Source organism: Maniola jurtina, chromosome 22 (genome assembly GCF_905333055.1).
Source record: "Maniola jurtina chromosome 22, ilManJurt1.1, whole genome shotgun sequence".
Classification (NCBI taxonomy): domain Eukaryota; kingdom Metazoa; phylum Arthropoda; class Insecta; order Lepidoptera; family Nymphalidae; genus Maniola; species Maniola jurtina.
In genome coordinates this window covers 4,376,672-4,386,723 of record NC_060050.1, presented here as the reverse complement: position 1 = coordinate 4,386,723, position 10,052 = coordinate 4,376,672, and the positions used below count along the sequence as shown (strand labels likewise).

The window sequence follows — 10,052 nt, the reverse complement described above, 5'->3', positions numbered from 1 at the left end:
CCGGACACGCTCGTAAAAATGTGAGGAGATTTTTTTCTCTTGAAATTCACTGCGATCTAACGCCATTAATTGACAACTTCAATCTGACGATGGACTCACCTCATTGTTGCAACAAGAATACCGTAAATTCCAGCAATTATTATTGAGAGTGTATTAATGCGTAATCGATCAGCCGATCGTTATGAAGACGTTTCAAATCATTGTTGGTTTACCAAGAAAAAGGCGATGGCAGTCTTTATCGGCATCTTACCGGAATTTCGAATTGCTTGGTGACTTTCAATCAAATAGCTTCTGGCTCTTGCGGCTCACCTTATACGCTCAGTTCATACAGCATTTTTTGAGCGAATTTCATGCAAGCAGTGAGATATTATGATATGAAGTCAATCAAATTATAGTCATCCGGCGCATGCTGATTAGTGTGCGATCAGTTTTTAGAGTAAGGATACAAGGCTACTAATCACACGAAATATTTCGGTAAATTTTGTTCGGTAACTCATTACCTGGGAACCCGACATCCTGTCGACGGTTTTGGGAAGGGGAGCGACGAACGCGACTCAATATAGAACGAAAAAATAGTAACAGATTTGGCTTCCATTGTTTAATCGATACCAAAATTTTGTATCAACTTAATGGGCTTGGGGTCGTAAAAATGTTATGTTCTCAAAGGAGTGTGAAGACTTGCCAATTCCCACTTGACTAGTGTGGTGGACTATGTCTAAACCCTTGTCATTCTAAAAGGAGACCCGTGCCCTTTAGTATTACTAAGGCTAGTCTTAACGAAGGAGTTACACTAACTTGCTATTTAGCATTCTGATATTATGATGTTTTTAAACTTTAAATGCGTTTTAGGCGTTATAAAATTTCTTTAATATTATGACTATTTAGACTAAACACATAAAAACCAAGGACAGTCGTTATGAAGGAGTTACACTGCCAAGCTATTTAACCTTCTGATACGATGTGTTTAAAAGCGATTTGGGTTTGTAAGACAAAAGTTCACTAACGAAAGTTGGCATTGATCGCGATCGCGGGTTTTGACCCACAATATTGATATTTTTGACAGCCACTTAAAAGTGTTTACAATTTCCTGTAGACTAGATGTTGGCGAATATCCAAAGAAAAGTATGAATAGAACAGTTTAGTGACTCCGTTCAAAGAATTATCTACACTTTATAGTAAACAGTAGGCCTATAATAGGCATGTGTGATATTTTATAGATTAGAAATTTTCATGATTTTTCTTTAATACTTTAACTACGCAGGTAATTACTTTATTTAAATTATTTTGATTTTACTGAAACATATTCTACTGCGTATAGTAGAATTAGAAATACCTAAGTGTTTATTATTTCTACTACTAAGTACTATTTTTACTAAGTATTAATAACAAAGTTCCAAGAATTCGTTCATAAATAATTGTTCAATCTTAGACGAAATTTTCGCTTACTATCCTGTAATTGCATAATATTAATTGTATTACGTAATCGTTGTTAAATAATAATTAAAAAATTGAAATAATTGATTTTAAAATTGTCTGTCAAATCGAAATTAAAGTTAATATCAGTAGATCTCATAATATTGATAAAGCCCAATTAACCTTTCTGTTATTTTAAATAATTAACCTATTATACCAACTGTAACATGTTCTATTGCGTATTTAAAGTTTGCGTTTATTTCTAATAATGATTTCTTTTACTTCTACTACTAAAAGCAAAGTTTCATGTATTTATTTATAAGTAAGCCTTCCATTTTAGACGATTTTTCGCTTACTATCCCATCATTACATAATATTAATTGTGAAACGTAATCGTTGTTAAATAATTAAAACATTTATAAAATAAATTGATTTTAAAGTTGTCTGTCAAATCAAAATCGAAGTTAATATCAGTAGATCTCAATTATTGAAAAGCCTAATTAAACTTTCTGTTGTTTTAAATAATAATAATAATTAACCCTGCGGCTACTCACGACAAAATCTTAACCTAGCTTTGACCTAGTGAAAAGTGTATCATTGAATAAATGAATTATTTAAAAGTTAATTACAAAATCGAGTCTTGGACAGGTTAGGCAAGTAGGTAATAATGGCAGAACACGCGAGCTGAGTGAAAGAATTATTAATTAGAAATAAACTAACAAATTATTGGAATTATTGAAAATGAGGTGATGGCAGCGACTTCAGGTTTTTAGGGATTAGAGATTTAGGTTTTTCGAAATCCCGTGTTCTAAATTTCAGCCAAATCCGTCTAGTAGTTTTGCGTGAAGGAGTAATAAACATACACACACACATACACACATATATACACACAAAGTTTCCCTTTATAATATTAAGTGTGATGGAACGTACCTATAAGCGTAAATAAGTACAAATTAGTAAGGTACCTTTGTATGTAAGTATGCGTGAGTAAAACTGCGCTTTTAGTTCCAAGCATTACACGGATTCAACTGTTCTAGAGTTATGACTTGTGGCCTCTTGTGGCCCATATGGCCGTACTCTTAATTATTGTAGTGGTCTTAAATTGGCTGTTTAACTTAACATTTCAATCGATCGCTGGCTCACTAAGTGCGGATTGGAAATGAATACTGCCACCACCTTTGAAGGCTATTCAGTACTACTTCATAATTCAGGCAATTAAACTGTAAGCATAATGCATAAAGTCAATCTAATATACCGTTCGCACATCAACCGTCAAGTAAAGACGGAAGTGCGAACGCAATGAGAGCAATACCGGGAAGCGAAGAGTAATTGTAACTCGATATAAATGAGATAAACCGATTGCACTGTTTGAGGCTTGGACAAATAAACAGCGCAACGGTAGCGAAGCGCAAGCAACTGTTAGACTGAGACCTGCACGCCTGAGATTTGTCCATAATGTTCTCAAAAGAGTGTGAAGTCTGCTAATCTGAGCTTTCCCAGCGTAGTGGACTATGGCCAAACTGTTTTTATTTTGAGAGGAGACTCATACTAAGTGAGCCGGCGATGGGATGATGATGATGATCATTTATTAGATTTAATAGCACACAGTACAACAAAATACAATTTACATAGATACAAGATGTAACCACCTGGCATCAGCGACAGCTCAGCTTAAATTAGGAATTGATTGACGCACGTCATACTGCTGAGCATGAATATGACGGCAGATGTGTTTCATGATATTCCTTTACTCGTCGTCGTCACTTCATCTAATAGACGCCCATTGCCAGATATCTACATATAGACAGAGGTCTCTTGCAAGAATTTCCACAGGTCATGGTGTCGCGGGCTTTGCTACTTGTGTCCAGCAGTTCACAGAAGCTTTCCGCCAGACAAAAATATATTGTCTCTAGTGTGTTTGAGATCTTAGACTGAGATCTATAGAGGGCACTTTAACTTTGTTTAGACTTTAGTTTCAGTTGAGACAGATTTATGTTAGCGATATAGCGCTGTCACATTTTAAGTGTCTTGAGTCAGAGTCTTGAGTCAAAGTGCGCTGTATAGACCTCAGCCTTAGCGAGTTGCTGTGTAACGTTGTGTCTACCCAAGCCTTTAAGGAAGGATAGTTATAACTTCGCCGTTTCGATACAAATTATCATAGAGTGTGATCGACTGATGACTAGGAAGTGTATTGTCTTGACTCCGTTACAAATAACTATCTAAGTTACTGATCTGAGACGCGTTTCTCACAAAGTGATTCGGCCCTAATTAAAAATTAGATAACAAGCGTAATCGCTCGCAACAGAACAATCCAGTAATAGAGTACGCGACAAAACTGACGCAACGGCAACTTACAACAAGATATGATTTTTGTGGCCTTCTTTGGTCAATTTGTGACATAATAGTGTAGGTACAATGATCAATTATCGTGTCAAATGTCGGAACTTGAGATACAATCGCAAACTGTGAAAAAAAAATTGTACCAGAGTTAGTGTAACCCAATGGATATAATTGACAAGGATGTAAAATTTGATGTGATTAATGTAAGTCTATCATACCTAGTAGTAATATGTAGTATGTTTTATAATAGGTATTATCCTAGTAAGTTTTATTCTCCAAGAGTAAAGTTGTGCTCGTACATACAAGGCAATTTTTGAAGATTTTGTGGCATAATTGCATCCGGGTATCAGTTTCACTATCACTTAATTTTGTATATTGTTTTCGAATGTTAATAATAGCTACAATAGTTACTAGTTAGCTACCGTAGCATTTCTCTGCAATTATTTCGCTTTCAAACTTCGTAATTTGAAAATTATGCCTTACCGCTTACGTCCCAAATTCGTGTCCGTAATCGATACAGGCGTGTGTACAGAGAAATGGCCCTAATAGTTTTATGCTTTATGCTTCCAAGGGCCAAGTGAAAGTTTGTACATCTTGGGTAGATCAGTTCTTCCATTGTAAGTCTCGATACAGATTCGTCTCAAGCATCAATCTCTTCTACGGTCTGTTTTGCTCTTATTGTTAGAAAGCGCATGAGTTTGAATGTCGTCGTGCTGCCATTATGTTCTGTTATTTCATTAACGTAGAAATACAATTGTACCTTTGACTATTGTTTCAATGTGAGTTGCTACAGAGAGATATGGATAACCTTTGTTACATTGAAAGCATATGATTTTACTTTACATTGTTTCATAATGCTCGCTTCCTCTGCATAAAATGTGGAAATTTTACTGCCCATAACACTACGATCATATATACAGTTTATAATAATTAACAGGTAGAAAGTTAAGCTTTAAGCAGCACTTTCTTAAGAAGCACTTGTTTTGTGATGGCTTTCGTAAAATTTTCCATCCTTCAACTTAAAGTTAATACATAAGACAGATTTGTTTATATTTTACTATAAAATATGCTTCGGCCAACGCAGCGCTGCCCAGTAGTCGCCATCCTAGCCCCTCGGGTGGGACCCTACGCCTATCGGTTTCAAAATTTCCTAGTTATGTGGCCTGCAGATTGCCACTTTAGCTTCAGCTGATCCCCCACTATGCTCAGCACCAGTACCAGCTCACTGACTGAATTTCGCACCCACATCTCTATACTCCAAGAATTCGGCATTAAACAACGTCTTTCAGCGTTAGTACACAGAGTCGCATACTAAAGATCTTCGTACATGTCTCGCGACGTGAGAATTACTCCATTGAGCATCTTGTCACTCGAGTAGATTATACCTAGTATCTACTCGTATAACATCTACCCCCAAAAACGTCACCTCGTGATGACGACGACCAAGAGCCACGGCCAAGAGTGTTATGACGAAGAAGAAGAAGAAGAAGAAGACGAGCCGCCACCAGGAAAGACTGCATCAAGCGATTCGCAGAAAGTTGCTAGATTTAGGCAGTGCAAGACCGTGGCGTGTGGAAGTGCTTACAAGAGACCTACATGCAGCAGACATCTATCAGTTGATGATAATGATATCTTTGCCATATTTTAAAAGATTGAAGTTATCTCATTTATACTTTCTAGTTTATCGCTACGTTCTCTACAAATGCTGTATAGAGAATCTATCCAATCAATTTTATAAATATGTTGTATAAAAATAGCTTATAGTATATCATTTCCGATTTCACACCGAATGAAAATATTTCCTTTGTCTTTGATGCATTTACCAGTTTCCTCAATAATATAGAGAAAGCTACATATCGTCGAACCAATTATGGTCTTTGTATTCTTTGTCATATCATTTCCTCAAGCCACATCCATATGTTACGCAACTTTATATTTGCTGTAGTTCTGAGCATGACTATAATGCCAGTAGCTTTTTGTCTGAAACATTAGAAGACTTTCTCTATTTCTTCTGCATAAACTCGTTTAAAATTCATGAAGCTAACAACGTGGACAGTGAACATCTTTGCGCTTAACAATGCAACTACCGAGCAAGAGATCACCTGTTTCCTTGTTAACTTACGTACACCCTTTACCCTTTCTCACTATTCAATAGTCATTATATCCTCTTAATGTGGTTGCCTGGCAAAGATAGCTACAAAGCGATATGGCCGCCAAATTGTACTAATATTTTGTTGTGTAATGTTTTACTTCTGTGTTTCTTTTTATGATGGTGTACAATAAGGCATACCTATTTCAATTTCAATTTTCGCCTGTTGATTACCGCTAATCATAAGGCATGAACATTAGCAGGTTGAAACCCAAATCATTGTTAGATCTGAATTGTTGGAGTTTATCGGTCCGCTCCTTTAATATTATAAATCAAAGGTTAATAAATAATAGAAACACCGCCGAAAGAAGAAGGCTATAATATATAATAATATATAATATATATAATAGTATTTACGCGGATCCCACAAATTTTTGAATTCAATAAGCATAAAACTTCAAAGTGTATACGTTTTGCTGGTACATAATCAGTTAATCTTAAAATTCTTGCGGTAATAGATGCAGTTACGCAAAATTGACCCAGTTAATTCAAAAACTGTTAAAACTGCTAAAATTGCTGCAGTCCAAAAGTAGGCTTCAAGACGTCATGTTTGATACGTGATATGATCGATTTGAGATCTCTTTAGATAGCACCTGAAATGAGGCCAACTGTGATGTACGGTAGACAACGTTTTGAACAATCTTTTTCATTATCATCCTAATGCGTTACAGTTTTAAAGAATAGATTAGAAGACACCTCTTCTGGGGCTTCCGTACTTACAGCACTTAGATCGATAATGCGAATCGTTTTGTAAGAACTGGCTTCTATTAGAGATATTCACGCAACATCAATAAGTACCTTCGTGATTATTAGATGTTGAATGATGGATGATAGAGGTTGGTAAACTTTTTATTTTATAAAGAAATAAATGACAATTACGTAAATCTGTAAAAAAGCTTTTAAAATAATGCAATTGTAACTGTAAGCTTTTAAAGTTGATAGGTATAATAAGCTTGACAAAGCAGTGACCTTGATCTATAAACAGTGTGTAGTTATTGGACCAAATATCATCTCCTGGTCATTGTTATTTTAAACCGGCTTCCTAGAATCTTCACTCTGATTTAGCATTGCGGCCAAAGGTAAATGTCGTCGAGTGGCATTTATTTGGTTCGGATGAGAGTCGATATCGAAAATAGAAGTCCAAATCTTTTGACTTACCCAAAGTTTCAAACATGACATGATCAGAAAAAGTCCTGCTAAATGCACAAAAAAAAACATGATTCCGTTTCGCTCTGACTAATGCTAGGAAACTATTCACGTCGCTGTTAACTTTATCCTGCGATAACACGACCACAATGCGTAAATAGCTGCCATCCCCCTCACACACTGTATATTTTTGTCTGGTGAGGGAGATGGAAAGGTAGGGCGCCCGCGTGGCCGTTGATGTTCGGCTCGAAATGAAACGGAACAGTTTGCAAGTCGCCGGCTACGCGCATGGCCGACTCAAGCAGACAGTCTGTTGCGCTCAATTCGTGAATTTATTTTAACTCATATTAGACTCTTTCAATATTTAGTTCTAAATAAAACAGTGCCTTACTACTGGATGTGTCTTATGTGCATGGAGTATTGACAATAGAAACTAATCGTTGATGAAGATTAACAGTGTGTGAATTTTCGGAGCATCTTGCATTTTGTCCTTTCGGTATATTGTGTTGCGATTAACTGCTCTTTATGTTCTTTCTTATTCTTTGGCTTTGTTTGGTGATTTGTGCCGGTGCTCGCTTCGCCCCGTATATTGGCACGAGCCCTTAATAATAATAGTGCACCGAAACCAGTTTGCGAGTGCGGTCATTCGTTTGTGGTTATCCTGAGAGTGTATGCGGGCGCCTTTCTTACAAAATCTGAATCGTCTTCAAGGATTTCATCTAAAATTACACTTTTCTGACCAAGTTCTTATAAGAATTTTACATAATGTTTAAGATTATTTTTATCAATACATACGACAATATTTGCTAAGCGTCCTTTCTTCTTCATATGTTTTTTATGCTTTATCAAACGACTAACGAGTTGTACTGATTCACCTTGACCGTTTATGCCATTATGCAGTCTGCAACTTTCAGTTGCGAGGTTAATCAAATCCTTCGTGGACCTTGAGTGATCTGTCTGTCTGGTAATTAAATTATGATTTTTAAGCCTGCCAAATCGTCACGATGCGCGGTTTCTATTCTCATTATGTGTTTAAGTTAATAGTCGCATTAAAAATAACAACAGACTTTAATGTTCTTCTTATTCTTATACTTTACTTATAAGAAATAATAATAATAGTTGTCTGTTCGTTATCCAGAGTTCGCGTATCGTTCAATCGATTGAGTTGGAAGTTGTTGGCAATTGAAGGTTTCTGACATAGTACTTATTATTAAAATGTAAAAGGTAGCGCAGTCGCATACATACATATGTTTTTTTTATTTTATTCAAATTCTTCTATATCACTAGACTACTTAACGCTGATATTAGAACACTTATCCATTGAGGAGTTCCATTCGATATTTGGCATCTTTTGAATAAAAAGTTTCATAGAAATCGGTTAGTTATGGAGCAACATCGTCAAAATACTTTATTTCCTACGCATCGGATTGAGAATCATCTTCTTTATGATAGTCTCTTTAAAGTTTTTTTCCTAGTCGCCCATTAGATGTTGCTAACCCTAGTCATTGCAACTTTTTGCCAGCATATCTCGACGAGGTGGCAGGACCTGGCGCCACTTAAGTCACTTAGCTGCTTCTTTTAATTGGTTCAGGACCGTTTTATTGCTACTCCAATGCCGTACATAGGCACAAATAAATCAGATCGTGGTTTGTCTGCGCTCTTTAAAGGCTAGAATACACACGCAACTTTTAGAATCAGCAATTTTTTGGCTGCACCATTGATAGAACTAAAATAGGACGTTTGTATTTAGTTAGTTTGTTTGTAGCCTATAAAGATATCGTTGCACACAGAATGTGCTAACTATCTCATACAAGGACTAGGAAATAAAAATATCTTGTGCTTTGGCCCTGAATTGATTCACCGAGAAACTACTTGGTTTTCTCGCCAATTATTGCACGCTTGGAGTCATTTCCATCTTATGTATTGGATCAGTTTGTTGCTGAGCATTTGGACAAAGAAATAAAAGTATTATACTTCATGCTTCGTACTCGAGATTATATAGACTAGGTAGTATACGCGTGCATAGTGGATACCGTTCACTTTATTGAGATTTATGAAATATATTTTTTAAAATAGGGTAGGTTGATATACTATTGCCTTAACGCCCGGACGTCGCCTACTCATTCGCTTTTTAGTGCGCTACCGTTCCACTACGCCTTCGCCTAGCTTACTGTGAAAGTGTTATTTAAAGTGATATTTAAACTGTAAAAAAGGTAACGAAGTATCATTTTTATATAGTTTAAACATAATGGTGATAAATGTGAAAGTATTAAAGAAAAAATCAAAAAGTTAGGAAGGAAATTACGACGAAAACAGCGTCGACCCTACGAGCGTATTAATTTTTAATACTCGATGGTGATTTGGCTCATCGTAGATTTCACATACATGCTAAAATGCACCGTTGGATTATCAAGGTAAGGTTGGATATTACGATTGATGGATGATACGAACTCGAGAAATTAGTATCGTAGGCAGTACCTACGTTGTGACTGATTCTTCAATAATTACACGAGACGGTTAATTTTGTGAATAAGTACTAACCCTTGAGCAGGGACACAGTATTGTGGACAGTTCTTGCTTTTTCGCATTGGGGCTGTTTCTTACTGTTTATTTTACTCGTGATAACTAATAAACTTAGATGAATATGTTTCTTTTTTACGAAACACACAGTATTGTGGACAGTACTTGTTTTTGCATTGGGACTGTTTCTTACTGTTTATTTTACTCGTGATAACTAATAAACTTAGATGAATATGTTTCTTTTTTACGAAACACACAGTATTGTGGACAGTACTTGTTTTTGCATTGGGACTGTTTCTTACTGTTTATTTTACTCGTGATAAATAATAAACCTGAGTGAATATGTTTTTTACGCAACACACAGTATTGTGGACAGTACTTGCTTTTGCATTGGGACTGTTTCTTACTGATTATTTTACTCGTGATAACTAATAAACTTGATTGAACGTGTTTTCATACGAAACACACAGTATTGTGGGCAGTA

At 36.0% G+C, this 10,052-nt stretch overlaps 1 protein-coding gene across 4 annotated transcripts in view; it reads left to right on the top strand.

The window, feature by feature from the left end:
- The window catches only part of LOC123876796, a 354,107-nt gene that overhangs the window by 190,383 nt on the left and 153,672 nt on the right, over positions 1-10,052 (top strand). The window lies entirely within an intron of this gene.